Source organism: Callorhinus ursinus, unplaced genomic scaffold, assembly GCF_003265705.2.
Source record: "Callorhinus ursinus isolate GAN/ISIS: 27379988/994484 unplaced genomic scaffold, GSC_fseal_2.0 scaffold71, whole genome shotgun sequence".
Taxonomy (NCBI): domain Eukaryota; kingdom Metazoa; phylum Chordata; class Mammalia; order Carnivora; family Otariidae; genus Callorhinus; species Callorhinus ursinus.
Genome location: NW_027397133.1, coordinates 5443354 through 5455809, shown reverse-complemented (window position 1 = coordinate 5455809; position 12456 = coordinate 5443354).

Below are 12456 nucleotides of genomic sequence, written 5' to 3'. Positions count from 1 at the left end.
TGAACCAGGTGATATCAATCTGTAGGGAGGAAGGAGGCTAGAGATTGAGCCACAAGACCAATGATTCAATCGATCATGTATACATAATAAAGTTTACAGACACTGAAGCTTAGGTGAGCTTCCCTAGTTGGCAATATTCTTTTTAAAAAAATATTTTATTTATTTATTAGAGAGAGAGAGAGAGCACAAGCAGTGGGGAGAGGCAGAGGGAGAAGCAGACCCCCGCTAAGCAGAGAGCCTAACTTGGGGTTTGATCTCACGACCCGAGATCATGACCTGAGCCGAAGGCAGACGCCCAACTGACTGAGCCACCCAGGTGCTCCCCCCTAGTTGGCAATAGTCTGTGTGCTGTCACACATCTGTGTGCTGAGATGGCAACATGTCCCTCCCAGACCTCGGCTTATTTGTCTCTCCCTTTGGCTGGTCCTGATTTATATCTTTTTGTTAAAATAAAACTATAATTTGTAAATATAGTGCTTTCCTGAGTTCTGAGTTGTTACAGTGAATTATCAAACCTGAGGGGTTGGTGGTCAGCTGGTCAGAAGCAATGGTGGCATTGGAGCCCCTGAACTTGCAGCTCTTGAGAGGACTTGAAGTCTTATGGGGACTGTGCCCTTAAAATGTGCAGTCTGACCTACCTCTGGGTAGTTAGAATCAGAAGTCATCGTACCACCTAATAACATAGGGGAATACTTTTATGATCTCAGGGTAGGAAAAGTTATTAAGCACCTAAGTCCACTAATAATAAAAGGAAAGATTGCTACATTAGACCCTATTCAAATTAAGAATGCATCTGTTCATCACAAAACATTATGAGACCTCATTTTAACAGTGAACAAAAATACTTTTAAAATCCCATTTCTAAGACATTCGGGAAAGTATGAATACTGACTGGATATTTGATGTTAAGGAATGTTTTATTCTTTGGGGCAGAGAGGAGAAGAAGGGGTAAAAGAAATAGAGGAAGAGAATGTATTGTGGTATGTTTTAAAAATAAAATTCTTCTCTCTTAGAGATACATGTGGAGGAAATGTCTGGAAATTGCTTCAAAATAATACAGGCTGGGAAAAGCAGGTGGAGATAGAGATAAAATAAGATTAGCTATGAGGAGTTATTTGTTAAAACTCAGTAATAAGTATAGAATGGTTCGTTATATTATATGCATTTAAATTTTTTCTTTAAAAAAACAAACAGGTCATAAGACAGTGAAGAGGTAAATCACAGGGTGGGAGAAGATATGTACAGTACATATATATCTGACAGAGGGCTTATATTAAAAATACTAGAAGAGGCACAAGCCAATAGAAAAACAGTCAAACAAACAACTCATTACAGGAATAGGATGTCCTGAATGGGCCCCCCTTCCTCTCTACTCCTAATTCCCAGTTACCTGTATTTTTTGAGACAGCCCACAGCTGCTCAGACCTGTAGGTGAATAACACTATGGGCTTCCCTGTAGTCCAGGTGAGGGAGCCAGAGCTTTCTTCCTCTTCGTTGGAAAAGGCCTCAGTGGGTGTCTCAAGAGTGAGGAAGTGCGGATGTCAGTATCCAGTCTGATGTCAAGGTTTGAGAAGTTTTGCTGTGCTCAAGAGGTGCATACATCCCAGCTGTAATTGTGATTATGTAGTAACTAAATTTAAATCAATTGTTTGAAAGGAAGCAAGGAAGAAAAAAAAAGAGAAAGCAAATATCCAGAATGAGAAAGTCTGGCAAGAATTATAAACTTGGGGCATTGAAATACTGTACTTTTTTCCATTCATTCCTTCATTCAAATATTTCTTAAAAGATTTATTTATTTATCAAGGGGGGAGGGGCAGAGAGAGAGAATCCAAGCAGACTCCCGGCTGAGCATGGAGCCTGACACAGGGGTTGATCTCAAGACCCATGAGATAATGACCTGAGCCAAAACCACAAGTTGGATGCCTAACTAACTGAGCTGCCCAGGTGCCCCTACAAATATTTTTTTAAGTAGGCTCCATGCCCAAAGTGGAGCCCAACACAGGGCTTCAACTCATGACCCTGAGATCAAGACCTGAGCTGAAATCAAGGGTCAGATGCTCAACCAACGGAACCACCAAGTGGCCCCCATTCAACAAATATTTTAAGTGCATTTGGAACTTCCTCAGCTAAAGTGACACATCTCCTAAGCCACATGTCTTTCCTGGGGTGACCCACATCCAATGACTAGCTGACGTGGGGGTATAATGACCTAGCGCTTTGCTCCAACTTGGGACAACTCTGAAGGGCCACTGTATCTTCATGCTCCCCAAGGGGTCTGATGAATCTTTTATTAGACTGAACTGCAGGTCAGTGTCTCCCCCTGCCCAATCCTGCTTTCTTCCTGGCCCTTCCTCAGGTGGTGATCTCAAGAGTACTTGTATCAACAATCTGCATGTCCATTTCAGAGCCTCTGCCCAAAGAACCCAACTTGCAACAATGGCTCTCTGTGGGGCAAAAAGCCTGCTTTCCCTGAAAGGATGCCAATCTGGAATATCACCCAGTACACACTTCTGTTGATAGTATATTTAGTTAAACTTTGAGAAATATTTCCTCCATTCATTCAAGCTTGAGAAACTGCATTTTCTATTCCTATGATGCCATGGGCCATTTATTAATTTAATTTCCATTATTGTTAGTAGTGATGTTCACACTGATTCTAATCATAAAAATAACAATAAACTATTTTCTTGTAAACATAACATTAGAGATAAAGCAAAATTCTCCTTTGACCACCATAGCTGCCTAGTACTCTCCCATTTCCACTCCCTGAGGTAGAAGCCAACATCAGTTTAGTATCTATCCTTTAAGACTACTTTCTATCCATTTAAATGTGTAGATTATGTTGTTATAAGATGAAAACAATATCATTCACTTTATATGCTGCATAATTATTTTACAAATGTGCCCATATGGTTTATTTAATCTTCCTGCTGATGGAAGATACTGAAATTGTTTTCAGTTTTTCACTATTACAACAAAGCTGCAGAAAACATCGTGTTCATGCATGCTTGTGATCATTCAAGTATGAGCACCCTCTATGAAAGAGGCCTAGGAATGGAATTGTAAGGTCATGTGGTCTGCACATTTAAGTATTTCATAGCTACTGCTGAGTAATCCTTCAAAGTGACTGCACTAATTTACACTTCCACTAGCAGTTTATGAGAGTAGCTGCTTCTCCATTCCTTTAATAGTTGATATCAAAATTAATTTTTATAACCTTGGAGGGATGGATCTGGTTGTGATTTTGATTTCTTCAATTACCAAGAAGGTTGAATATCCTTTCATATCTTCACTGACAATTTGGACTTTTATTTCAGTGACTTGCATGTTCATTTCCTGTGGCAATTTTTTTCTATTAATTTTACCTTTTGATTTTTTAAATATGTGTGTTGTTGGTTTTCCTTTTGATTTCTAATCCTTTGGGTTTTTTTTGACACACTGAAAATATTCCATCTGAGCTATCACTAAAACCCTTGCCTCACACATCACTGATAGGGATGGTCAACCACTCTGATGTCTACAAGCAGGTAAGAACTTGTAGCCCTTACTGCAGCAACACATACAGGCATACATTGTTTTATTGCATATCACATTACGCTTCACAGATATTTTATATATATTTTTTACAAATTGAAGGTTTGTGGCAACCCTGTGTCAAGCAAATCTATTGGCCCCATTTTTCCAAAAGCATTTGCTCACTTCATGTCTCTGTGTCACATTTTGGTAATTCTCAAAATATTTCAAACTTTTTCATTATTATATTTCTTATGGTGATTTGTGATGGGTGATCTTAGATGTTACCATTGTAATGGTTTTGGGGCACCAGGAACTGTACCTATATAAGATGGCAAACTTAGTCAATAAATGTGTTCTAACTCCTCCACTCAGCAGCTGGTCCCGTCTCCTTTCCTCTCGCAGGGCCCCTTCTTCCCTGACAAAATAACACTGAAAATAGATGAATCAGTAACCCTACAATGGCCTCTAAAGATTCAAGTAAAAGGCAGAGTCAATTGACATGGCACGCCTGTTGCTGTCTTATTTTAAGAAATTGCCACAGCTGCTCCATCACCCCGATCAGTCAGCAGCCATCAAGATAGAGGTAAGACCCTCCCCCAGCCAAAAGATTATGACTTGCTAAAAGCTCAGATGATGGTTAACATTTTTCAGCATTAAAATATTTTTAGGGGCACCTGAGTGGCTCAGCTGGTTGGGTGTCAGACTCTTTTTTTTTTTTTTAAGATTTTATTTATTTATTTGAGAGAAAGAGAATGAGAGATAGAGAGCACGAGAGGGAAGAGGGTCAGAGGGAGAAGCAGACTCCCCGCTGAGCAGGGAGCCCGATGTGGGACTTGATCCTGGGACTCCAGGATCATGACCTGAGCTGAAGGCAGTTGCTTAACCAACTGAGCCACCCAGGCGCCCTGGGTGTTAGATTCTTGATTTCGACTCAGGTCATGATCTCAGGGATTTGTGGGATCGAGCCCTGCATTGGGCTCCATGCTTGAGATTCTCTCTCTCCCTTTCCCTCTGCCCCCACCCCACTTGTGCTCTCTCTCTCAACAATAAAAAAAATATTTTTAAATTAAGGTATGTACTTTTTTATACACAATGCTATTGCACATTTAATAGAATACAGTATGGTGTAAACATAACTTTTACATGCACTGGGAAACCAAAGAATTCATTTGAGTTGCTTTATTGTGATATTCACTTTATTGTGTTGGTCTGGAACAAAACCTGTGATATCGCTGAGGTATGCCTTTATATGGTTTGGACGCAGGTGTGTGGATTCTGATGTGTCTTGAGACTTGTGCTGTATGCCAAGTCCTTAAAGTCCTGTGTTGGATTGGCTGTTGTTGACCTGGCACCATCACTGATCCCTTCTAAGGACTACTCTACATTGAAGAAAATAAGTCAGTATCTCTCCATTTCCCAGATACTCCTCCCAACATGGTTCTAAGTTACAAATAACAATTAAGGAAGCCCTTGTGTAATATTTAGAAGGTGGAAGAAGAGAGAAATTATTCTCTGAAGGTGGTTGGAGGAAGAAGTAAAGTATAAAACAATTTCCAGATCACCCACTTTCCTGCTACAAATTCAGATTGTTGATGGAGTCATCCCAGAAAGTCTTATGACTGACAGAAGTCTCAGGGGAAGCTCTTGAAAACCACCCATTTTGATGCTGATCTTTATTTTCCTTAGCCCTGCCCACAGTTGTGTAAGCATCTAATTCCCTGTCTCTTGTGAAGTTTTTCAGAAGTACTTCTGGAATAGCAATGTGAGGAGCTCCACAGGGCCTCGCCCCAGAAAAACCACCAAAATGGTGAAAATTTGAAAACAACAATCACTTAGTCTCTGTAAATTGTCCCAAAGGCATACAGGACATGGAGAAACACTTATTCAAGAAAATCCACTAAATCTCATTAGGACCAATGAGTCCATGCTATGTCAGCCATGAATCATCTCCTCTAACTGAATCCCCCAGCTCAGTGTGACATAAGCTCTACTCTAGGCAAGTAGGGCCAAGAAGAAAAGACCCTATCCCTCCATTTCCCAGTATAGGGCTATGGTTTCTACCCAGGAGGGACAAGCTAACATCATTTGTCTTCCCCTCCAGCTTTATATTGCAGAAACGCTATTCCAGGCAAGCATGGCCAAGAGGTCTGGGACTCCTTTCCACACTCAGTCCCCACTTGGAGTGAGGACCAGAAAAATGGACCCTGACTGATCCTGTCCCAGTCTGCTCGTGGGACAGAAGTCTTACCTCAGGAAAAGCTAGCTAATAAACCAAGGGCTACTATCCCTATATAGTACCTTGCTTATGGAGAGGAGGGTCACTGTCCTAGCCCCTGTGGGCCCCAGAGGAGTGTCATTCTGCCCAGGAGGAGAGGTAGACCATAAGAACAGAGAACTCTGTAGCTCTCCCTAAAGGGACTGACTTTGTTTGAAAGAGTGTGGGTGAGTTCAAGCCTAAGGTCATTGTTCAAAACAAGGGAGATTTTGGAGAAGAGGAATTAAGAGGAAGCTGGTACCTCCATGGTAGCAGCAACCAAATCAGAATACCTCTTAGAGAGAGAGATGGCTAAGAAGAGCCCTCCTCAGGTTGGGGTAAGCCTCAAAGGCCTACAAAAGGGCCCATGGATTTACTGGTGAATTCCACCAAATATTTAAAGAAAAATTGACACCAATTCTTTGCAAACTCTCCCAGAACATAGAAGGCAAGGGAAACTTCTCAACTCATTCTAAAAGGCCTGTACTACTCTAACACCAAAATCAAACAAAGACATCATAAAGAAAACTAAAGACTAATATTCCTTGTGAATATAGATACAAAAATCTTGAATGAAATACTGGCTAACTTAATCCAGCAGTACATAAAAGGGATTATACAGCATGACCAGTGGGATTTATCTCAGGAATGCAAGGTTGGTTTAATATCTGAGTTATCATTAATGCAATGATAGAATAAAGGACAAAACCCACATTATTAAGTCCATAAACTAGGAATAGAAGAAACTTCCTCAAATGGATAAAAGACATCTGTGAAAAACCCACATTCAGCTAACACTGAATGGTTTCAGGAATAATGCAAGAATATCTGCTCTTGCTACTTCAGCACTGTACTGGAGTTTCTAGCCAGGGCCAGTAGGCAAGAAGAAGAAAAAAAGGCATTCAGATTGAAAAGGAAGAAGTAAAACTATATTTGCATATGACAATCTTGTATATTGAAAATCCTATGAAGTTGACTTAAAATTATTAGAACTAATAAGTAAGCTCAGCAAGACTACAGAAGATGAACATAAAAAATTTCTATTCACTAGCAATGGACAATCCAAAACTGAAATTAAGAAAGGATTAATATTTACTTAATAATTTCAGATACTACATTTCATATAGATTTACTACTTTGGTAAAGTGACATTCACTGCAAAATCTAAAAGACAGAAGAAACCCACATAAAATCTTCCTTATCAGAATAATTATGTGAGGTATCCTGCACGTTATTTGATGCATGTATACAGACACAAACACATATTTTTGATATTAATCTGTGAAAACTAAAACCTGTTTTCTGTAAATTACATTATGTTTTGTCATGTTTTTTTTTAAGATTTTATTTTTAAGTAATCTCCGCACCCAACATGGGGTTCGAACTCACAACCCCGAGATCAAGAGTCACATGCTCCACTGACTGAGCCAGCCAGGTGTCCCATGTTTTGTCATGTTTATGCTATCATTTTAACAACTCCATGTTGTTACAGAATATATCAAATCTTTTCGGAATCCTATTGATGAACACTTGTTATAACCATTTGTAAAAACTCAATGACATCATTGATACAATACTTATCTTTTCTGTTTTAAATTTCCTATTCTAGGATTTGTAGATCTAAGAGATACACATTAAACAGTTTAAAATATACTGGCCAATTCCTTTCCAACCTCTATGCATGTTTTTACTGGCACCCATAGAGAAAAGTGTGTAAAGACGTCAACCCTGTCCCAATAATGAATACATTTGAAAATTAAATGACCAGGAGTGCCTGGGTGGTTAAGTGTCCAACTCTTGATCTCAGCTCAGGTCTTGGTCTCAGGATCATGAATTCAAACCCCATGTTGGGCTCCATGCTGGGCATGGAGCCTACTTTTAAAAGAAAAATTAAATGACCAAATGCTAACAATTAAAAAAACAATCTTTTCCTTTGGGGGTTGGGAGAGAGAATATTGGATAGGGAACTTGAGAAAACTACTATCCTTTAAATTCAACATAACCCTACCTGAAAAGTTGATGGAAGAAATGTTACCACACTCTGAATACAATCATATCAAAGCCTCAGTGAAAATACGCAGAATAGGGGCACCTGGGTGGCTCAGTTGTTAAGTGTCTGCCTTCGGCTCAGGTCATGATCCCAGGGTCCTGGGATGGAGCCCTGCATCAGGCTCCCAGCTCGGCAGGAAGCCTGCTCCTCCCTCATTCTCCCAGCTTGTGTTCCTGCTCTTGTTATCTCTCTCTCGGTCAGATAAATAAATAAAATCTTAAAAAAGAAAGAAAGAAAGAAAATATACAGAATAAAAAAGCAATTACCAATTGAGAGTTTACTATGACAATTTTTGTCATTAGTAACTACTTTTTTTATTTTTCATTATGTACTTTTGACACTTTCTAAGTGTTACATTAAAATTCTACTTTAACACTGTAGTGGGGACATAAGATTCAAGTGTTATGTAGTATCCTGTTACTGAAAAGCTAACAAAAATAATTTTCAGTTAGGCTGTACTGTCATAAAAATCACAAAGGATGGTTAAACTCACATTGTATATAAGCAGTGGAACACTAGACAGAATCCCAAATGATAAGAAACCAACTTGAGAACTGTTTTATAAATTAGCCAAAGATGGCCTCTGTATCTTGGCCCTATGTTGTTCAGTTCTTCAGAGCATGCTGGGACCACTAGCTTAGAAGCCTGATGGTGCCACACTCAAATCCAATTAAACACATTCAATTGTTTAATTATAGCCCAAATAAGCACATTTTTAATCATTTAGGGCATGCTTCTTTTGTATATTCTGCAAAACTGCAGCCAGTGTCTGCCAGCCATAGATAAAGCAAATCCTACAGCTATAACAGACCCTAAACTGCTCCCACCTTTTGCAGTCTTTGCCCCAGAGACTCCTTATTGCACCATCACTTGGACCTATAAATTCCCTTTCCAGTTTCTGTTTCCCTTTCAAGTTCCCTTGCCTCTTCGTCTTCTGGGTGGGGGCCACAACCCTGTTGTCTCTGGAAGCTCTTGTGTTGTGAGAAACTTCCCCCTCACATGAATATCTGTCAAAGCACCACCCAAATAAAACTCATTGTGTGTTACTGCCAATTCGTGGTCATGTCTTTTTCTTTGATCACCCCCCAAATACTCGAGCTACAGGAACAGAGGCCTTGGAGAGGATACAGCTGATCACAACAGTGTCATGCCCAATTAGTACCACAGACTGCAGTATCACTGGCCTTCATTTTATTTACCTGAATTCATTTTATTAAGACCTTTTGCAGGATTCTTCTGAATAAATTTTATATGAAATTTTTGAGATTAACTCAATATCATTTTCTCCCTTTTACCTGTTTAACGAGTAAGTTCTGGGCACAACTACAAAGTGCTAAGCAGTGGTAAGACTGTGTAGCTTCAGGAAGGGGGGAGTAGGAGGATCTTAAGCTCTCCTTGTCCCACAGATACGTCTAGATAACACCCACATCAGTGTAAGTAACCCAGAAAATGACCCTTAGACTGGCAGAACAGACTCTCTACAGTTAAATGTAGAGAAGAGGACACATCAAAAAGGGTAGGAAGGGTGAAGATGTGGATAGGAACCAAGCTGACCTGCAGGGCTGTACATGAGAGAGGATGCCTCAAGAACAGAGAAGCGAGAGAAGCAGACCATATCAGGCACCCTAGGCATGGGGGAAGACAAATGGGAAGACAAATCCCAGGAACATTTGGCTTTGAAAACCAGTGGCTTAACCTCGTGAGTTCTTACAATCAGTGGGCTTTAATACCTGGAACTTTAAAAATAAGTGGGGCTTGGCTCTGGGAGAACTGGAGGGTGATAGGAAACAGAGCCTCCCCACCCTCCCACTTAAAAAGAGCATAACAAACAGCCCCACTGAGATACAGCATAGAAGCAGCATTTTGAAAAATGCCTGGGGTATATGGGAAGGAGATTTATTTATTAATCTCAGAACATGTGCTAGAGGGGCAGGGATTTTTAGGAGACTTCTGCAAGATCAAAAGAACTGGCAGGCACAATTTCCCTCCACAACCCCCAGTCTAGATACACAGATACCTGCAAGAACCAGTGCAGTGTGAACACTCTCCACCTAGCTTGCTAACAGTGTGTTCCACCACCACATCTCCTGCAGATGACCCCCTCTAGCCCACCCTCAGCAGTATTCCAAAGTGGCTACAGGTCCCCCAAAGCAGACCTGTGCAAACCTGGCTAACATCATATGCCTTGCACTCTCCTGCACACACCCTCAGTAGGAGTCCATCCAAAGTGGTGACACAAGCATGGCAGTCTGCAAGTAGCCACAACAGAGGCTGGTACCACTCCAAAGTAACTCCTTTTCCAGGGATAAGGAAAGATAAGCACACATATCCATCCAACTGTGGCCCTAGCAATGGGCTGGGGGGCAAATATTTGGTCTGATTGCAGGCCCTGCCAAACAATGAAAGCTTCTCAGGAGACAACACAGGGAGAGTGCCTTGCAGTTCAGTACTACTGCATCTCTGGCAAATGCCTGATCTGACCCAACTCAAGCCCAAGGTGGCCTCAGACTTCCCACTAACAACACAAGGACCAAACCCTGCCCATAGCCAGGAAATAGAGGCACTGCACATGACTGGACTGAAGGCAAATGCAGCTCAGCCACAACAGTCAGGTGCACATAACACAGAGGAAACATACTTGAAGTGCCAGGTTCTCATGAATAGGGGGTATTGCACTGCAGGGCACTACAGGACCTCTTCTTCATATGGTCACTACTTTCAAGATCAAGAGACATAGCTGACTTTCCTAACCCATAGAAACAGATACAGAGAGTTAGACAAAATGAGGAGACAGAGGAATGTGTCCCAAATGAATTAGGCCACAAAACAAGTCTTAGCAAATCCAAAAAGACTGACGTCATACCTTACATCTTTTCCAACCACAACACTGTGAGACTAGAAATCAACCACAAGAAAAAATTTGGAAAGAACACAATACATGGAGGTTAAATAACATGCTACTAAATAATGAATGGGTCAACCAAGAAATCAAAGAGGAAATCATTAAGGAGGGCACGTGATGTGAGGAGCCCTGGGTGTTATATGCAACTGATGAATTACTGAATGCTACATCTGAAACTAATGATGTTCTATATGTTGGCTAACTGAATATAAAAGAGACCCAAACCCCAGGCACCACTCTCACGTCTCAAGAGTATACTCTCACTTTAATAAACTTTCCTATTTGTACTGCTCAAAAAAAAGAGGAAATAAAAAGAAACATGGAGATAAATGAAAATGAAAACATGACAGTCCCAAATTTTGGAGATGCAGGAAAAGCTGTTCCAAGACAGAAGTTTAGCAATACAGGCTGAACTCCAGATGCAAGAAAAATCTCAAATAAACAACCTAACCTTATACCTAATGGAACTAGAAAAAGAACAAACAAAACCTCAAATCAGTAGCAGGAAGGAAATAAAGATTAGACCATGTATCATATGATCTCACTGATATGAGGAAGTCTTAATCTGAGGAAACAAACTGAGGGTTGCTGGAGTGGTGGGGGGTGGGAGGGATGGGGTGGTTGAATGATAGACATTGGGTAGGGTATGTGCTATGGTGAGCACTGTGAATTGTGTAAGACTGTTGAATCATAGACCTGCACCTCTGAAACAAATAATACATTATATGTTAAAAAAAGAAAAAAAGAAAAAAAGAAGATGGTAGGAAGGGAAAAATGAAGGGTGGGAAATTGGAGGGGGAGACAAACCATGAGAGACTATGGACTCTGAGAAACAAACTGAGGGTTCTAGAGGGGAGGGGGTGGGGGGATGGGTTAGCCTGGTGATGGGTATTAAAGAGGGCACATATTGAATGGAGCACTGGGTGTTATACGCAAACAATGTATCATGGAACACTACATCAAAAATTAATGATGTATGGTGATTAACATAATAAAATAAAATTTAAAAAAGAAAGATATGGCCACAGTGATCACACCTTTAAATAATAAATATTTACTTCAAAGAAAATAAAAAGATTAGAGCAGAAGTGAATGAAATAGAAACAAACAAACAGTAGAACAGATCAATGAAACCAGGAGCTGGTTCTTTGAAAAGATCAACAGAATTGATAATCCTTTAGCCAGACTCATCAGAGAGAGAGAGAGAGAGAGGACTCAAACAAAATCAGAAATGAAAGAGGAGAAATAACAACTGACGCCACAGAAATACAAATAATTATAAGAGAATATTATGAAAAAGTTATATGCCAATAAATTGGACAACCTAGAACAAATGGATAAATTCCCTGAAAAATATAACCTCCCAAAACTGAATCAAGAAGAAATATAGAACATTCGAACAGACCAACTACCAGCAATGAAACAGAATCAGTAATCAAAAAAGTCCCACCAAACAAAAGTACAGGACCAGGCAGCTTCACAGGTGAATTCTACCAAACACTGAGAGAAGAGTTAGTACCTATTCTTCTCAAACTATTCCAAAAAAATAGAAGAGAAAGGGAAGCTTCCAAATTCATTCTATGAGGCATTACCCTGATACCAAAACCAGATAAAGACACTACAAAAAAACCCTACAGACCAGTATCTCTGATGAACATGGATGCAAAAAATCCTCAAAAAATATTAGCAAACTGAATCAAACAATACATTAAAAAATCATTCACCACAAGCAAG